The 20,279-nt window shown below is 46.2% G+C and overlaps 1 long non-coding RNA gene across 5 annotated transcripts in view; it reads left to right on the top strand.

Annotated features, from left to right (window-relative positions):
* The window catches only part of LOC122689036, a 574,758-nt gene that overhangs the window by 57,584 nt on the left and 496,895 nt on the right, over positions 1-20,279 (top strand). The window lies entirely within an intron of this gene.

Raw genomic sequence — 20,279 nt, 5'->3', positions numbered from 1 at the left:
TAACTATGCATATTGATTCCACAAATGTAGATCTAGATTGTTTTTGCTTTTCAAAATATACTATTATATTTGATATCAACAGTTTCTACTGGCTTAAACCTTAAACCTTTCCTCATTTTGCAGCATTGAACAAACCTAGCGAGAATAGTCTTGACTAAAACAGGTGATAATCGGCATTTTTCCTGATAGGAAATGAAAAATCTTCTCCATTTCAACCTGTTTACATTGCTTTTTTGTAGATATACTTTACCAGAGTAAGTTCTATTCTATTCCTAGTTTCCTAGGAATATAGATTAATCTATAATTAAATATGGATTAATTTTCATCAAACACTTACAATGCATCAATTGTGATGATCACAGAATTGTTTTCCTTCCATTTTTCTATTACTGTGGCGAATTGCATTGGTAACCTTATACACGTAAACCACCCTTGCACTTCTGGGGTTAACAAAATTTGGTCATAACATATTCTTAGGTGTAATCTACATGTTAATACATATATATACATATATATATATACCACACCTAAAAATTTCATAAAAGCCTTTGGTCTTCTCTTGAATATATGGGTTTACAAAATGTGCCACCCAGATCTCATATGGTCCCTGATACAATCATTAACAGAGAAACATTTTTTTAATACTTAATAAACTTGTATTGTCCTACAGAGAAATGAAATGCCAAAGCCATTGTTAAAGGTTCTAGGGAGACAGAGAATAAAAACTGCTTGTCAAATTCCATGACAAATGCCACAGCGTCTCTTTCACACTCTTCTGACTTGCCTTCCAAGTTTTTTTGGGTACAGGGAGAGAGCAGCCACAAACATCTTTTCTTTTCCATGACATCTTCCATTGGCTTGATAGTCACCAGATCTCAGAAGCCCTCCAGCGGTGCTGTGTGTGTGTTAGTCACACAGTTGTGTCTGACTCTTTGCAAACCCACAAACTGTAGCCCGCCAGGCTTCTCTGTCCATGGAATTCTCCAGGCAAGAATACTGGAGTGGTTGCCATTCCCTTCTCTAGAGGATCTTCCCAACCCAGGGATCTAAGCCTGGTCTCCTGCATCACAGGCAGATTCTTTACCGTTAGAGGTACAGGGAAGTCTTCCAGCTGTCTGATTTCTGCCCTGATATCCTTATTATTACATAATAACAAAATGCTTACATCTCTGTCCCGCATCTGTATCCTCATGCACCAAAAAATATATTTATGCAACAAACGACCTATTCAGAATGCACTCTGCTTAGGGACTAAGAGGGGAATATAAATAGCAGCTGTTGTGCCCTTACAGAGGTCTGAAAATCCAGGTCCAAAAGGACTGAAAATGGGAGGTAAAGAATGGTCAAGATGGTAAAGAATCCACCTGCAGGGTTGGAGACCTGGGTTCGATCCCTGGGTCGGGAAGAACCCCTGGAGGAGGGCATAGCAACCCACTCCAGTATTCTTGCCTGAAGAATCCCCATGGATAGAGGTGCCTGACTGGCTACAGTCCATGGGTCGCAAGGAGTCGGACACGACTGAGCGACTAGGCACAGCACGTGACATAATTAAGAGTCTGGATACTGGCTCTGACACAGTGTGTGTGAAGGTGAGAAAGGTATTTACATCCTTTGGATCCGTTTCCCTATTTCTAAAACGGAAATTACCAGTTTACACTAAATATTCGTTATGAAGAATAAACAAGATAACATGTGAAATAAGCATTCCTTTGCAAATGGATTTGGCTTATTCTACTCCAATTTTAATTTAAACTTTCAAAATTTTATTTTCATTTACCTTTACAACTACAATTCTCTCAAGTGATACAGATATTGAATTTTAAGCAGACTATAAGACTAACTTTTAAAATGAATCGCACTTCAGAAACATATTTTGTCTAAATAAATATATTGAATCAATAGCAGTGCAGCTGGTATCAGACATAGTATCCATTCTAAGGTTGGTTTGTAAATGAGGACTGACAAGGCTACCCTCAGTCATAGTATGTAGTGAAAACTATGATCCTTGCTGTGTGTGATGACAAAATAAGCCGATATTCTGGTCACGCAATATCACACAACTCAACACCAGACTCTGTCACATAGTCAGGCAGCCAGTCCCTAAGTAACACTGCAGGGGCTACAGGACCACACAGTGTACCAATGAGTTGTTAATTTGTCACCTTCTACGGGCTTGGCCAGTAAGGAGACAATGAACCCGAATGGATTCAGATTCTAACTGACAGACAGTGCAGAAGCAGTATGCCCCTGGTGTCAGTTGCCTTGTCCCTAGTCCCACGGTTTGACACTGAATTGGAAGGCCTCAGTAACAGGCACCGCAGGTGGTGGGTCTCTGCCGGGAAGGAGCCCACAGCTGTGCCCTATGGACTGAGCAGCTCTGTAGTCCACAGGTGTACTCTCAGCTGGGGCTAGGGAGACCACCCTATGTTCAGCCGAAACCAGAGGTGGGTGAGTAGCAACTTTGTGTCACCTCCAGCTGGAAAAGGAGGCAGGTGAGAAATGGCCTCATAGTAGTTCTTCATCAGGCTGCTTATCTCTCCTTGCTACAAGAGCAATCAGTAGATTCTCTGCCAGGATTCAAGTCAGCCTGCAGTTTAGCCTTCTACGTAGCCTAAGTGGGAACATGCAAGGTCACCAGGCCACCAAGACAGAGCCACACCCCTACAGTGTCTGGAACAAGACACAAGGCTTTATGTATGGTGCTACAAATATGACACCTATATACTGACTCCTACATGGAGGAGATGCTTTTCCTGTCAGTCATTAAAAATATCCCTTCATTTAGTACACACACATTGATTACTAGCATGTTTCAGGACCTATCTGCAATGCTTGCAATAACAAGACCAGTGATGTGAGGTGGATGATGGGAATATCACACTGGTGGACCAGACAGACCCATAAACAGAAAAGAAGTGCAAGGGAGACACACAGGGAATGGACCTAAGGGGAGGGGGGGACACAGTGAGTGGGGTGGCCAAGAAGCAGGAGGAAAGCTAGAAGATGAGGTTCACTGTAAGAGTGAAAGAGGTTATATATAACACAGTCGTGCTTTGACCCAGGCTGTGGATGAGAGTCCCAACCTCCCCTGCATCACTCTCCCTTTTGAGGGTGATGTCTGGGAGTCTACAAATTCTGAAGGGAAAGGAGAAAGAAAATACATAGTGCAGGGGGTATATGCACCCGCCTGATAGAGATGTAGGTGCAGGTTGTTACAGTAACCAGGTGGAGATGAGCAGAGTTGGATTCGGTGACTCAAGGATGAAATGTGGAAGTGAATGTAAAAGGAGAAAACACATTGAGAGGGGTAAACAGCTCCAACTCCCATTTCTGTAGCAGGGGAGGTTCTCCATTACTGTTGTGAGAAGGCTGCCTGGTCTGAGCTCTGGGAGGGAGTGATGAGCATTCTAAGGACCCACATCAAACCTAAGCAGGGGGTGCTGAGTTTGTGAAGACATAAGTCTCAGCCTTCACCACTGACAGACACAGAAAGCTTCTTAGCCCTTAGCCCTTAGCACCTTAGCTTCTTAGCTTCTTAGCACCTTAGGGAAGCTCAAAGGGAAGGTGGAGGTGGTGGTGGTTGTTCATTCGCTCAGTCGTGTCCGACTATTTACGAGCCCATGACCTGCAGCACGCCAGGCCCCTCTGTCCTACACTATCTCCCTGAGTTTGATCAAATTAATGTCCATTGTGTTGGGCGATGCTATCTAATCTTCTCACCCTCTGTCGCCCCCTTCTCCTCTTTCCTTCGATCTTTTTGCATCAAGGTCTTTTCCAATGAGTCGGCTATTTGTACCAGGTGGCCAAAGTATTGCAGCTTCAGCATCAGTCCTTCCAGTGAATATTCAGAGTTCATTTCCTTTAGGATTGGCGGGTTTGTTCTCCTTGCTGTCGAAGGGATTCTCAAGGCTCATCTCTAGGACCACAGTTTGAAAGCATCAAGTCTTTGGCACTCAGCCTTCTTCATGATCCAACTCACATCTGTCCATCACTACTGGAAAAACCATAGTTTTGACTCTACAGACCTTTGTCAGCAAAGTGATGTCTGTGCTTTTTAATATGTTGTCTAGGTTTGTCATCGGCCTCCCCAGGGGCTCAGCGGTGAAGAATCTGTCTGTAATGCAGCACACTTAGGAGATATGGGTTCAATCTCTGGGTCAGGAAGATATCCTGCAGGAGGGCATAGCAACCCACTCCAGTATTCTCGTCCAGACAATCCCCTGGACAGAGGAGCCTGGCAGGCCCCGGTCCATAGGGTCCTAACGAGCCAGACACTACTGAAGTGCCTGAGAATGCGTGCAACCTAGGTTTGTCATCGCTTTCCTTCCAAGGAGCAAGTGTCTTTTAATTTCGTGGCTGAAATCACCATCTGCAATGATTTTGGAGATCAAGAAAATGAAATCTGTCACTGTTACCACTTCCCCCCCTTCTATTTGCCATGAAGTGATAGGTCCAGATGCCATGATCTTAGTTTTCTAAATGTTGAGTTTTAAGCCAGTTTTTTCACTCTCCTCTTTCACCCTTATCTAAAGGTTCTTTAGTTGCTCTTCCCTTTCTGCCATTAGAGTGGTATCATCTGTGTATCTGTGTATCTGAGCATCTCGATATTTCTCCCAGCAATCTTGACTCCAGTCTGAAATTTTGCATGATGTACTCTGCATATAAGTTAAATAAGCAGCATGCCAATATACAGCCTTGTCATACTCCTTTCCCAATTATAAAGCAGTCAGTTGTTCCAACTCTGGTTCTGTTGCTTCTTGACCCGCATACAGGTTTTTCAGGAGACTGGTCGAGTAGTCTCGTACTGCCCTCTGTTTAAGAATTTTGTGTATCTGTTGTCATCCACGCAGTTAGAGGTCTTAGTGTAGTCGATGACACAGAAGTAGATGTTTTTCTGGAATTCCCTTGCTTTCCCCATGACCTAAGAGATGTTGGCAATTTGATCTCTGGTTGCTCTGCCTCCTCGACACCTAAGTATATCTGGAAGTTCTTCGTTCACATGCTGTTGAAGCCTAGCTTGGAGGAGTTTTCTAACCAGGAGGCTTCAGAAATTGGGGACAATCTAAGTGGAGAAGCCTATGAAATTGGATGGTGTGAAGGAAGCCTGATAAGAGAGAGAAGAAAAGGAAGCTCTCCTTTCGATGTTGGTAGCAAAGTGGGCAGAGGCTAGACCATGCCTTCAAGTTCTTGTGTAGAAGAGTAGCCTTTATCTACAAAATCATAGACAGTTCTGTAAGAGACGAGGGAGAGGGCAGGAAGAGGGAGACAGACACCCTGAGTGGATGTGAGAGACCCGTTAGAAGGGGGTTGACAATTAAATGGAGGGAGGCTTTGGACTAGAGCAGATGTGGTGGAATTGGGAAAAAGTAGACCCATTAGACATTTTCAAAGTAAAATGGACAGAACTCAGCAAGGATTGAGGTGAAGGAGAGGGAATTGTAAACATGGTTTAGACTAAGTTTCTGTGTCCTGTCATAAGAGTACAAAGATGTCATGGGGAATTCTGGAAGTTGGCCAGGTCTGGGTAGAAATCCAAAATGCGATCTTTATGTTTTTGAGCTCATGGTCTACATGGACACAATAACCAGTATTTAAATACTTAAAATTTCCTTTTCCTAAAAAAAAAAAAGTATTGAGGTTTTTTATTATTATTACCGTGTAGTGTTCCTTTGTATACTCGTATACTCTTTGGTCTTTCTCTCATGTGTATACCAGTTGTTGAATAGTTGGATTGTTTCTAGGTTTGGCTATTAGGAATACATGTGTGGAATATTTGAGTACAGGTGTTTGTGTGAGCATGTTTTCATTTCTCTTGGGAAAGTTGTCTAGGAGTAGAATTGCTGGGTCATATAAGGCTTCCCAGGTGGCCCTAGTGGTAAAGAACCCATCTGCCAATGCAGGAGACTCAGGTCTGATCCCTTGCTCTGGAAGATCCCCTGGAGTAGGTAATAGCAACCCGCTCGTTTTCTTGCCCGGAAAATTCCATGAAGAGGGGTCCTGGCAGGTTAAAGTCCATGGGGCCCCAGAGAGTTAAACACGACTGAGCGCCTGAACACACATGCACACACATACATGGTAATTTATGTATCTTAGAATCTAAACTGTGTCCTCTGTAGACAACATACACATGGATTTTTTTTTTAACTGTTCTCTCAATGTCTGCCTTCTGGTTGGATTGTTTTATCTATTGACATTTAATGTTGATACAGTCTTACATCTGCCAATATATATTTCTGTCTCATGTCATTTTGTTCTATGGTCCTCATTTTACTGCTTTCTTTTGCATTCAATGGATATTTTCTAATGTAGTATTTTAAACTCTTGACTGAGTTTTTCCACTACTTTTAAGTTATTTCCTTAGCTGTATGCCACCGTTAACACCTTACTTTATCACAATCAGCTTGAAATTTACACAAATTCTAATGAGATACAGAAACATTACTCCCATATCACTCTATTCTGGTATCCCTCTTTTCCTCATATTGTCACACATATAATAAATCTATAAAGAGAAAGTCCATTAATACACTCTTATTGTTATTATATATTACATTATGTGATGAAAAGCTGATATACAGCAGGATATCAGGTATCTATAGCTTCTGTTATATTCACATTCTTTGTCAGGACTTCTGATTCTTTGCATATGTTTGTATGGACTTGACACCATCCAGACTTGTTTCCTTACTTAATACAGCTTTGCTCCCAACCACCTCCTTTGTGCTGTTACAGCGAATATATTACATTCCATGTGTCATTGGCCCAACGACAGTTTGGGTTCTATGATGGCTCAGACAGTAAAGAATCTGCCTGCAATGCAGGAGACCCGGGTTCAGTCCCTTGGTCAGGAAGATCCCCTGGAGGAGGGAATGGCTAACCATTCCAGTATTCTTGCCTGGAGAATCCCATGGACAGAGGAGCCTGGCAGGCTACAGTAATGGGGTTGCCAAGAGTCAGACATGACTGAGCTACTACCAGTTTCACAACAATAATTTATGTGATATTGTTTTAGACAGTTGCTTTTTAAACACAGGAAGAAAGGAGTGAACTATGTATCCATAAATAATTTTTGTTCATATAATTACCTTTACCTGTGCTCTTTGCGTTTTCACATGGATTCTGATTAACATCTGAATTCACTTATTGAAGCCTGAAGAACTTCTTGTAGTTTTTCTTGTAAGCCATGTCTACCAACACATACCCTGAGTTTTTTTTTAAATTTTGGCATACCTTTACTTTACTTTCATTTCTATTTTCTTAAGCCACTTTATCGTGGTGTGTATGACATGTAAAAAGCTGTGTACACACCCGTGAAATCATCACCAGCTTCAATATACAAAACTGAACTGTATTTCTATACTAGTGGTGAATACTCCTAATAAGTAAGAAAATTCCAGTTAGAATAAAAGGAACTTAGGAGTTGGTTTAATCAAGGAGGTGTAAGATTTGTACATTGAAAATGACAAAACCAGTTGAAAGAAATTAATGAGAATTTAAGTAAATGGTAACTTATTATCAGTGGGCACTAGAGTTTTCTTTACAGATTTGCTGTCATTGTACACACATCTCTGAGCATGTGGAAATATTTCCTTAAGGCACATTCATAGCAGTGTGACTGCTGGATCAAACACTTCCTTGGCTAAACAGACATATCTGGAGTACCTACCATGTGCATGTGCCTGACACTGTTCTAAACGCCAAGGAGGCATCACAGAGTTGGACTAACACATGTCCCTCTTTCATGAAGGCAAATGCTGCTGAGGGTGAGGGCAGGATGGAATGTAAATTCTGATGAGCGCTGCCACAGACCCCTGCAAAGGTGTTTTACCAGTTCACACTGGCCTCAGTGGGGCAGGGGAGTGAGTGTGCCTTTACTGGCATCTTGGCAGCATTTGTAGGGTGGGAGGTCTAGGCAGGAGGCTGGACTCCTTATGTCCGGTTCCCTAGAAGAGCTTCAAGTCCACAACTAGGAATGATCCACATAGGGATTTCGGGGGACGTGAATACCCTAGGTGTCCATACCCTTGGTTGTGACATCACAAAGTGTATTTGTCAAAGCATGGGAGGTATCTGACCCTTTGGTGGCACTGCACCCTGAGTGTGCCATCTCTGACCTGGAGATAAGTCTGTGAGCCAGGGACTGAGGGTGCTGAAACCTTGAGGGGTTTACTATGTCTTGGGCTATGAACTTTGGAGTTTGGAGGATGCGGGGTACCATGGTCTGAGGTCTCTTTGTGGTGGCTGCATGAAACATCGTGACAGAGCTGTATGCGTTCACCATACCAGTGATCTGTGCAGTTGGTGAGACCGTGTCCTATGGTGTGAGTGTGATTGCGACTTCTGTGTCCAGGGTGTGAGGTCTCTGTGCTGTCGGGTTTCTCCATGGCCGCTTATGAAGTTGCTAAAATGCACGTCGGCCTGTATTTGAATTTCATCTCACTTATTGAGTCTCTAGAGTTTCAGTTTGGTGGATTGTTTGGAGTTGGGTGTCAGGTGCAGTGAGGTTTGACAGGTGCTATTTCCTTGGTCCATATCTGGTCGAGTGTATCATTGATATGTGGGTTTTGTGACCCATCGCGTGAGGTCCCTTCTTCTCCCTTCCCTAGCCTTTCTCTTCTCCAGGGGAATATTCCCAACCCAAGGATCGGACCCAGGTCTCCCGCATTGCAGGCGGATTATTTACCAGGTGAGCCACAAGGGAAGCCCAAGAATACTGGAGTGGGTAGCCTATCCCTTCTCGAGCCGATTTTCCCAGCCCAGGATCGAACCAGGGTCTCCTGCATTGCAGGCAGATTCTTTAACAGCTGAGCTATCAGGGATTGAAACATTTCAGGTTGTGGTTGTTCAGTAGCTCAGTCATGTCTGACTCTTTACAACCTCGTGGACTGCAGCACGCCAGGCTTCCTGTCCTTCACTATATCCCGGAGTTTGCTCAAACCCATGTCCATTGAGGCAATGATGCCATCCAACCATCTCATCCTCTGTCGCTCCCGTTTCCTCCTGCCCTCGATCTTCCCCAGCATCAGGGTCTTTCCCAATGAGTTGGCTCTTCACATCAGGAAGCCAAAATATTGGAGTTTCAGCTTCAGCATCAGTCCTTCCAATGGATATTGACGGTTGATTTTCTTCAGGATTGACTTATTTGATCTCCTTGCTGTCCAAGGGACTCTCAAGAGTCTTCTCCAGCATTCTGGGTTCAAAGGTTCAATTCTTTGGCACTCAGCTTTCCTTAGGTCCAACTCTCCCATCCATACAGGACTACTGGATAAACCGTAGCTTTGATGATAGGGACTTTTGTCGGCAACGTAATGTCTGGGCTTTTTAACATGCTGTCTCCGTTTGTCATAGCTATTCTTCCAAGGAGCAAGTGTCTATCAATTTCATGGCTACAGTCACAACCTGCAGTGGTTTTGCAGCCCGAGAAAATAAAGCCTGCCAGTGTTTCAAATTTTTCTTCATCTATTTGCCATGAAGTGATGGAACCAGATATCATGATCTTACTTTTTGAATGCTGAGTTTTAAGAGAGCATTTTTACTCTCCTCTTTCGCCTGCATTGAGAGGCTCTTTAGATCCTCTTCGATTTCTGCCATAAGGGTGGTGTCCTCTGTGCATCTGAAGTTATTGATATTTCTAAAAGCAACCTTGATTCCAGATTGAGTTTCATCCAGCCCAGCATTTTACATGATGTACTCTGCATGTAAGTTAAATAAGCAGGGTGACAATATACAGCCTTTACATGCTCTTTTCTGAAGCTTGAATCAGTCTGTTGTTCCATGTCCAGTTCTAGCTGATGCTTCTTGACCTGCATACAGCTTTCTCAGGAAGCAGGTAAGGTGGTCTGGTAGTCCCATCTCTTGAAGAATTTTCCACAGTTTGTTGTGATCCACACAGTGAAAGGCTTTCAGTTCTGTTCAGTTCAGTCACTCAGTCGTGTCCGACTCTTTGCGACCCCATGAATCGCAGCACGCCAGGCCTCCCTGTCCATCACCACCTCCCAGAATTTACCCAAACTCATGTCCTTTGAGTCGGTGATGTCATATAACCATATTATCCTCTGTTGACCCCTTCTCCCCTTGCCCTCAATCTTTCCCAACATCAGGGTCTTTTCAAAAGGGTCACCTCTTCACACCAGGTGGCCAAAATATTGGAGTTTCAGCTTCAACATCAGTCCTTCCAATGAACACCCAGGAATGACTTCCTTTAGGATGGATGGGTTGGATCTCCTTGCAGTCCCAGGAATTCTCAACAGTCTTCTTCAACACCGCAGCTCAAAAGCATCAATTCTTTGGCACTCAGCTTTCTTTATAGTCCAACTCTCATAGCCATACATGACTACTGGAAAAACCATAGACTTGACTAGATGGACTTTTGTTGACAAAGTAATGTCTCTGCTTTTTAATATGCTGTCTAGTTTGGTCAAAACTTTCCTACCGAGGAGTAAGCGTCTCTTAGTTTCATGGCTGCAATCACCATCTGCAGTCATTTTGGAGCCCCCCCCCCGAAAAAAATAAAATCGGCCACTGTTTCCACTGTTTCCCCATCTATTTGCCATGAACTCATGGGCCCAGATGCCATGATCTTAGTTTTCTGAAGGTTGAGCTTTAAGCCAACTTTTTCACTCTCCTCTTTCACTTTCATCAAGAGGCTCTTTAGGTCTTCTTTGCTTTCTGCCATAAGGGTGGTGTCATCTGCATATCTGAGGTTATTGATATTTCTCCCGGCAATCTTGATTCCAGCTTGTGCTTCTTCCAGCCCAGCGTTTTTCATGATGTACTCTGCATATGAGGTAAATAAGCAGGGTGACAATATACAGCCTTGACATACTCCTTTTCCTATTTGGAACCAGTCTGTTGTTCCATGTCCAGTTCTAACTGTTGCTTCCTGACCTGCATACAGGTTTCTCAAGAGGAAGGTCAGGTGGTCTGGTATTCCCATCTGTTTCAGAATTTCCCACAGTTTATTGTGATCCACATAGTCAAATGGTTTGGCATAGTCAATAAAGCAGAAATAGATGTTTTCCGGAATTCCCCTGCTTTTTCTATGATCCAACGGATGTTGGCAGTGGGATCTCTGGTTTCTGTGCCTTTTCTAAATCCACGTTGTATATCTGGTACTTCTCCATTCACATACTGTTGAATCCTAGCTTGATGGATTTTCAGAATGACCTTGCTAGCATCTGAAATGGGTGGTGTTTTGCAGTAGTTTGAACATTCCTTGGCATCGCCCTTCTTTGGGATTGGAATGAAAACTGACTTTTTCCAGTCCTGTGGCCACTGCGGAGTTTTCCAAATTTGTTGGCATATTGAGTGCAGCACTTTAACAGCATCATCTTTTAGCTTTTGAAATAGCTGGGATTCCATCAACTCCACCAGCCTTGTTCATAGCAATGTTCCTAAGGCCCACTTGACTTCCCACTCCAGTATGTTTCAGGTTGTTTCACATTGGCACAACCAAATTCATCAAAAATAGTGAACTTGTGTTTCAGAAGCTGCAACAATTCGTACTCAATGTGGTTGCCAAAAACCTTGAGGCCCAAAGTAAAGTCTAAACATTGAAAATCCCTACATTCCTTTAAAAACAGGTGTTTACAGTTTGAAGTGAAGTTGGGTGACTCCTGAGTCCCAGGTCACGGAGCTGCTGGGCTGGAGGTGTGGCTAAAATGAGGCAGCCGCAATTTGAGGCCCTCTCCCTGCGTGGAGGGGGGGCCTGCCCCCAGGACGAGAAGAACAGGACCCTCAGGGGTCTCACAGTCTTGCAGAGAGGCAGGCACATTGCTTCAGGCAGGAAATATTCAACAAGGCTTTTCTTGGCTCCCCGTGCCAGATACAAGTGGCCAGCCCACAGAAATCCCTGTGCTGGACTTGACTCTCCCCGAAGGGGAAGGGCTAGGGGTAGGAGGCACCCAGTAAACCCCCCTGATAACAACCCAGGGCATTCTACAGTGTGTTAGAAGGTGGTGGTGCTGTGATCAGATAAATGTAAGTCCTGTAAGGGACTGGTACTGTGGGCAGCAAGGGGGAAAGCTGCAAGTCACAGTATTGAACAGAGCCACCAGGGTGGGCTTCATTGAGGAGCTGATATTTTAACAAAGACTTGAAGGGGGAAAGGAGTTAGCACAGCAGACATCTGGGGTCAGGATATTGCAGAAGAGCGAACACTGGGGATAAATGCTGGGGGCAGATACTGCCAGGAGGCCAGGGCAGCTGGGAGCAGGGAGTGAGAGCTGAACAGAAAGCGGGGACTAGTTCCTACGGCACTGGGTCAGCGTCTGCTCTGTCAGCGAAATGACAGGGACCAGCAGGGATCAGAGGTGCTGATGGACGTGCCTGTGCCAGGCCTGAGAGGGAGGCAGAGGCAGGACAGGGGGAGACAGCTGAGGTGGGGCAACAAGGTGTGAGGAGGACACACGAGGGGCAGCTCCAAGTGAGGCTGACAGCCTCCCCTGGACTCGACACGCCCTTCCTACCTGTGCTTGTGTCCCTGACCCCATAGACGCCTGTGCTCCGGGCACGGTGTCACAGACTCCACTAGCAGCCTGAGTTCATTCAACAGTCCATCGTCTGGACACAGTTGCGGGGCCTACCCTGCCACTTGGTCCTTCGGAAACGCTCAGTGACCTGCCCGGTGCTCTCAGGATCTTGACCCCAGTTCCACTCTGAGGCTACAACTGTGGCTGATGGGGCAACAGAGTGACCCACACGTGTGAAATGAACCTTGCAGCCTCTTTGATCAGGAGTTTCCAGAATTAGGGTTCATATGCAACATGCAGTCCTCCCCCGTCTCTAAAGGGAAAAGAATTTGATTCCACAGATGTCCTGCTTACTCCATCCTCCTGTGTCATTATTAAGACAAAAGTAACTGGTCCATGAAGAGCTACGCTTTATTGACTGAGTATTTACCTTGAGTCCCGGTCCTTCATTTATTGAGGAAGCAATTCTAAGCAGGGACCAGACTCTATGTCTCCTCCTACTGCGACCAAATTGGTTAGGGATGATGGGGACTGTCACCTGCAAGCAGATGACTGCCACATGCCATGTGAGAAAAGCGACGGCAGGATCTAAATTATAGAACTCTGGGAACACAGAAGAGAGCATCTGACCCCTGCCATATGTCCAGGGCTGGGATGTGGTGTGGGTCCCTGGTCAGCACACATTCTTGGGGTGGGGTGTTTCTTGAGGTGGCACTTTGACCTTCCACAGTTTACACACACACGAGCAGAAGGGCACAGACCTGGACACAGGTGGAGCCAGACAGACTTTCATTCCCAGTTGTCTCCAGACCACCATGGCAGCTGGGTCATCTCCAGTGCTGTCTGCAGCCACTAAAAATACTTCTTGTCCTTTGGCATGCCTCCAAATTCCTTATATCTGATAAATAGAGTGAGACTGGTGGAGACATAACTGGGGTGGGGGCTGGTTGCAATGCCTCTCTGATATGGCAGAGTGTCTCCCCGCAGGGGAAGTTAAAGTCCTTCTTGGTATTGCCTCTGGAGCAACCCTTTCCTACCAGTGGACTCCAGTTTCTTGGCTGCCCAGCGGCTTCTCCTAAGGCGCACACACAAAGGGGCTTAGAACCTTTCACGGTGGCTTCCCCTACTGGGTACCTGCGTTTCACAAGTGGACAAGAGACTCGGACGATGGGGGCTCTCCTCTCGTGGAACAACATCCGCATCTCGGTAACTGAAACACAAGCCACGCGTGTTGTGGTCACTGCAGAGAAGGCTGGCTTTGCACTCAAGAAGAACGAGGGCGTGACTCCCAGACCCAGCTTTTACTGCATCAGCCACCTAAGCTCTTTCAGCTTGCTTCCTTGTCTGTGAGAAGGCTGGGGTTCATCCTTACCACCCTGGGTCTGTGGGGAATAAAACCCCACATGCCCGGCTCCCACAAGCTCCATAAGTAGGCTCCAGGTGAGTCATTTACACTGCGCCCTGTGTTACGGACACATCAGTGGGGAGGGAGGCATGCCAGAGCCCTTGAGAGTCTACTCCATCTTCTGGCTGGGGTTGGGGTGGGGGTGGTGGAACTGGTGCTTTGTTCAACTATGTAATTGGCTTTACATACCACAGGCACACACTTCATTTCATATTTAGGTGTGTTCTGCTCAGAGGAGTTGTAATGAATGAAGTCTGTCGTCACAGGTGAATCTGTAGCAGGTAAAAGCAGCAGTGGGTTTGCTCCTGCCACTGGCCATCACAGGAACTGGCAGTTCCCTCCATGGGTTGATGGCACCAGGTGGAGACAGCTGAGGAGTTGCAAGAAGGTGCTGTGACATTCCCTAGGAGGGTCCCCGTACTGAGCTGGCAGCTCATCCTCGCCTCCCCGATGACCACAGGGACTAGTAAATCAAACCCCTCATAGGGAGGACGTGTTAATATACTTCATCTTGTCCTAACAGGAACTCAGACTATAGAGTGAAAAATAGTGAAAATCTCAGCAAACATAGTGCATGGGTGGGGCAGTTCAAGTCCTGTTCCGTGTACTGGGTCACTGACACCGTAAAGTGACATTTTGAAATGTCCATGCTTCGGCTTATCCCTCCTCACTGTGAAGCAGGTGGTCACCCTGCATCCCTTTATGCTTCTGACACTGTGGCCAAATTCCGAAGGCCACATTCAAACACAACAATGGGCCCATATAAAGCAAGAGGAGAGCTTTTCTGTCTGCATCCTATTCTTATCAAGGAAGCCTTTCCCAGGCAAACTCTGCCATCATTGGCATTTTGCATCAGCTCATCATGTAGCAGGGATTCATAGTGAAACCTCCACCACCTTCCATTTGGTAAAGATATCAAATCTGTTAACTGTGACTTTTCATCCAGGTACTCCCCAGGAAAAATGGAAATTGCTCTACCCAGCCTGACAGCTGAACCTAAGAAGGAATCAGGCAGATGAGGAGGGAGGAAGGGCATGTGAAGATGGAGGCAAAGGCAGGGGTGAGATTGTGAAATCAGTGGGTGTGGAGGGGGCGAGACGGGGCGGGGGGTGGGCTCGGGAGTACGAGTGAGCACACTGGCCATCTGATGAGCAGAGAGAGGTCTGGGTGGCTGGAATATCAAGTGGGGCATGGAGCAGAAGGAGGGGGTCTGGTGAAGATCAGGCATTTGGGGGCAGACCAGACCTGCTGCGCCTAGTCCAGGAGGCTGGGCAGCATCCTAAGAGCAGCAGGCAGCCCTGCAGAGTTTTGAGCAGGGGTGGCATGCCCAGATTGCACTGAAGAAAGCTTCCCTTCCTCAGGCAGCAGGACAGACCATGTATTGGAAAGCATCAGGATTGCTGGTGCTTATCAAGGAGAGAGACGAGGGTGACCTGGCCTAGGGAACTCACTGTGCTGACGGAGAGAAGGAACAGAATCTTACTTAGACTGAGGGGGCAGAGAGGTGAGGCTTGATGACTGAGAGTGTGGTGAGAGAGCGGCAGCAGGCAAGGATGGCTTTCAGCATCTCTGGCCTAAGCAGCTGGGGAGAAAGCTGCCTTGCACTGAGTCAGGTAACAGTAAAGGAGGTGCAGCTGTGTGGGGAGTCGGGGAGATGGGCGCAGTTTAGACATGTTGAATATTCCTTGCCTGTGGGACTCAAACACGTACTATCAGAACGACTTGGGGGAGCTGACCTAACTTCTCTGTGCCCATGATGCCTCATCTGTGATAGGGAGAATGAGACTGATAATTAAGAAAAAGACTCATTTCCTGTTTCATTGCTTTAGTCTAGGAGAATGTTCTCCTTTTACAAAGAAGTGCTGTCTTCCTGTCAGGTACTCCGTCAATAAAATGGGAATGTATCTACTTATCCTTACATCTGCTTGGTTTACATATCTGCTTTGTGTATTTTCATCATGTGGTATGTATTGTCAACCGTAAAGAAAAATAAACTCAAAGGAACAAGTGTTTCTTGTCACATGCATGCAGATCGGCAGTCCATCAACCTGTCTCTCAGAGAAACAGTCCCCTTTAGAACCTCCAGTCTTCCTCCTGTAGCTCCTCACTCCCTCCAGGGGGTGGGTAGAGGCCTGTGGGACCCACTGTGTCTTACACTTCTCTTCCCTGTGAAGGCATCTCCGGTGTCCCAGAAGGTGCCTAGCACCTGATGAGTGCAGTCTCCCTGCAGACCTGTCAGTTGACTAGGGAAGTCTGTAGTCAGGAAGAGAGTGCTGAGCCTGATGTGTGGATCTGGAAACCATCACTGTGTGGTGCAGAGCTGGGAGGTGATGAAGCCACAGATAACCTAGATTGGAATCAAGGTCCCACCACTTATTCCTTCTGCGACCTTGGGCAAGTTACTTACACCCTCTGTGACTCAGTTTCCTCAGTTGAAGAGGATGATGATCCTATTCTGTGATAATGACTCCTTTTTGCTGCCTTCATTTAGATTACCAAAAAAAAAAAAAAAATAAAACACAACCTTTTGAGCACTATACAGAGATGTTCAGGTGTTGATTATTTCCAGAGTAAAAACAGAACCTGTCAAAAAAGACATCAAAAGATGCTCAACTCGCTCATCAGGAGAGAAATGCAAATCAGAACCACAAGTAGGTACCTTGTCACAGCGGTCAGAATGGTCAGCATCAGAAGTCTACACACGATGCTGGAGTGGATGTGGAGAAAATGGAATCCTCCTATATTGTTTGTGAGAAGAAAACTGATACAGCCACTATGGAGACCAGTGTGGAGATGTCTCTAAAATCTGGGAATAAAACCACTACGTGCTCTGCCGTGCTTACTTACTCAGTTGTGTCCGACTCTTTGCAACCCCATGGACAGTGGCCCACCAGGCTACTCTGCCCATGGGGATTCCCCAGGCAAGAATACTGAGGTGGGTTGTCATGCCCTCCTCCAGGGGATCTTCCCAACCCAGGGATCAAAGCCAGTCTCCCGCATTGCAGGCGAATCTGTTATTGTCTGAGCAACCAGGGAAGCCCATAAATACCGGAGTGGCTAGCCTATCCCTTCTCCAGATGGTCTTCCCGACCCAGGATTTGAACCGGGTTCTGCCACACTGCACATGGATTCTTTACCAGCTGAGCTACCAGGGAAGCCCATAAAACTACCATATGACCCAGAAATCACACTATTGGGCATACGCCCTTAGAAAACTATAATTCAGAAAGACACATGTATCCAAATGTTCCTTGCACCACTATCTACAACATCCATGATATGGAAGAAACGTAGATGTCTGTCAATGAATGGATAAAGATGTTGTGGCACATGTATACAATGGAATATTAACCAGTTATAAAAGAGAACGAATTTGAGTCATTTCTAGTGAATTTGATGAAGCTAGAGCCTGCTTTACAGAGTGAAATAAATCAGAAAGAGAAAAAGAAATCATACATCAACACATGTACGTGAAATTAAGAAAAATGGTACTGATGAACCTATTGCAGGGCAAGATGAGAGTCTCAGACATGGACAAGAGAATTATGGACACAGCAGGCAAGGAGAGGATGGATTGAATTGAGAGTGGCACTGAAATATACAGATTCCCGTGTGTGAAATAGATAGCTAGTGGCAAGCTTCTGTATAGCACAGGAAGCTTAGTTTGGTACTCTGTAATGACCTAGAGGGGTGGGGTTGGGGGGTGGAAGAGAGGTTCAAGAGGGAGGGGATATATGTATATGCTTATACTCAATTCACTATTGTCCTACAGCAAAACTTATATTTAAAGCAATTATAATCCAATTTTAAAAGTTGGGGGATGTTCGAACCTCTCTGCTTTTATACTTATCTACAGGGACTGGCATGAAAGATGCTCATATTTACCATGCTGACAAAGTTCAACTTCACCTGAGCTGTTAAAAAAACCACAGTAAAGAAATCTCTGCAGACTTTCGTGTCCCCAAAATGACTTAATGCAAAGCACCACCCTTCCCCGTCAGACTTCGGTAAGACTTGTCCAAAGTATCCAGTGACTCCTGGGTTTACCTACTACAAGTTCAAGTACAGCCCCTCCTCCTTGTCATTAAAGGGCAGACACAGACCATCCAACTCCTTGTTTTCTGTCTCATGACTAGGAACGGAGATTAAAAGTCAATTCTCGTGGAACTAGCTAGTCACAAAGATCATCATTTCCTCTTTTGTCGACGAGATTTCCCCCTAAATGTTTTCCCACCTGCAAAGGCCCCCACTGTAACTTCTCTACTACTATCTGTGGAATGAAATACAATGCAAAACCACCTTGCTGACAGTCTGATCATCAGGTCTGTGGTGATCTCCCAATTGCAATCGGTAGAAATACAGTGTCTCTATTAGTTTGCTTTTACTCTTTCTTAGGGTGTTACTAGTAACAATTGGTAGAAAAACATTCAACTAACAGGAGCTGCTCCTCACGTTGACAGGCGACAACACAAATTACCAGGCAATCAGGGAGAAGCCCCCGCCTTCCAACCCCAAGAGCCGACCATCACCAGCTGTCGTCTGTGTGGAAGGAAACTCTTCCTGCGACTCTGGCAGCGATGGTCCCTCCTAGCCTCCAAGCTGCTGGGAGATGTGCTCTGGGCAAGCGGTGGAGAGGGCCGGGCACTAACTCCTCTTCTCCGAATCCCCCCCGCCCTACTGCCGCTGTCCCCGGGGAGGAACCTACTTTGCTTCAGGCCATTCCAGGCTCCCTCTCAATCCACTACAATGCAGGGAATACGCAGGAAGTTCCTTCTCTGAGGAGTGGAAGGGTAAATGTCCCATCTTTGTGACGTTAAAACTGTGAGGCGAGCAGAAGTAACGCCATGGCAGGCAGCTTAGATTAGGAGTAGGCCTTCCTACTTCTGGGTGGTAAGATTATCAGGCCACCTGGATACATCCAATCAGCTTAACACTGACCGCTGTTTGCCAATTAGGAACGGGGCGGAAATCCCGGGAAAGTCCCACGTGCGCGAAAGTTTTAAGTGTTTGACCAATGAAATTACTTTGCAAACTTGTAACCAACCCACTTAAACCAACTACCAACGGCATGTGCTCACCCTATAAATTTGTGTAACAGCTGGGGCTCAGGGCTCTCTGACCCCACACTGTTGGATGCGGCAGGAGCCCTGACTCGAGTCCCTTTTTGCGAGTTGCATTGTCTTGGAGGCCTTCTCTCTTCCCGCTCAGGGATTCGGACATCGGGCATAACAAAAACCAGGCCCGAAGACTCCTCCCCGCTGAAGGCTGGGTAGGCTCTATAGGACGCTGGAGGACTCCTCTCGGTGGTCTTTACCATTCTATTCCACAGGCACTAAGGATGGGAGGCCGAGCCCTGCCCACTCCCAGCTTCTCGCATGGGCTGAGGATGGGAGCCACTGCATTGGCGTCCTGCTGTTGAGAACCTGATCCTGAGAAAGAAGGTGTGAGAGCCAGGGGTAGAGAGAGGGACAGACGCAGAGGGAGACATGGATCTCTCTAGGACCCACTAGGTGTGCTTTCGTGTCACAGGACCAGAATCCTCTTTAGCCAAGTGGGATCCGTGTTCTCTCAGGACAGTTATTTTCCGCAGATGCCCCACCTCTTCAGTATCAGATGGCGGTTGGACAGTCTTCAGTTAGTTCAGCCGCTCAGTCGTGTCCGACTCTGGAACCCATGGATTGCAGCACGCCAGGCTTTCCTGGCCATCACCAACTCACGGATCCTACTCAAACTCATGTCCATTGAGTAGGTGCTGCCATCCAACCATCTCATCCTCTGTTGTCCCATTAGCCTCCCACCTTCAGTCTTTCCCAGCATCAGGGTCTTTTCCAATGAGCCAGTTCTTCTCATCAGGTGGCCAATGTATTGCAGTTTCAGCTTCAGCATCAGCATCAGTCCTTCCAATGAATATTCAAGACTGATTTGTTCTAGAATGGACTGGTTGGATCTCCCCTGAAGCTCAAGGGGCGCTCAAGAGTCTTCTCCAACACCACAGTTCAAAAGCATCAGTTCTTCGGCACTCAGCTTTTTTTATGGTCCACCTCGCACATCCATTCATGACTACTGGAAAAACCAAAACTTTGACTAGACGGACCTTTGTTGGTAATGTCTCTGCACTCGGGGGATACTTGTTGGAAGAATACAGCTTGGACAGCTGGGCTACTTTATTTCACGGGTGAGAGGTGGAACTTCCACTCAGGCTGCCATCAGCAAGATGGATGGTTTGAAGGTGCTGATCAGCGTCCTTGGGCAAGCCCACAGGAGCTCTGTCAACTCTGCTCTCCTCATCTTCCTCTTGCTCCCATAGCTACTTCTGCTCCTTGCCCTCCCCCGTGCCCTCGTTTCTCCTCTCACTGCTCTCCGTGTACATGTACACTGTGCCTGAGCCTGTCCTGTCTCCTGAC

The sequence above is a fragment of the Cervus elaphus genome, chromosome X (genome assembly GCF_910594005.1).
Source record: "Cervus elaphus chromosome X, mCerEla1.1, whole genome shotgun sequence".
In the NCBI taxonomy this organism is placed as follows: Eukaryota; Metazoa; Chordata; class Mammalia; order Artiodactyla; family Cervidae; genus Cervus; species Cervus elaphus.
Note: the sequence above shows the minus strand (reverse complement) of the source record. Positions and strands in the feature narration are given on the sequence as shown.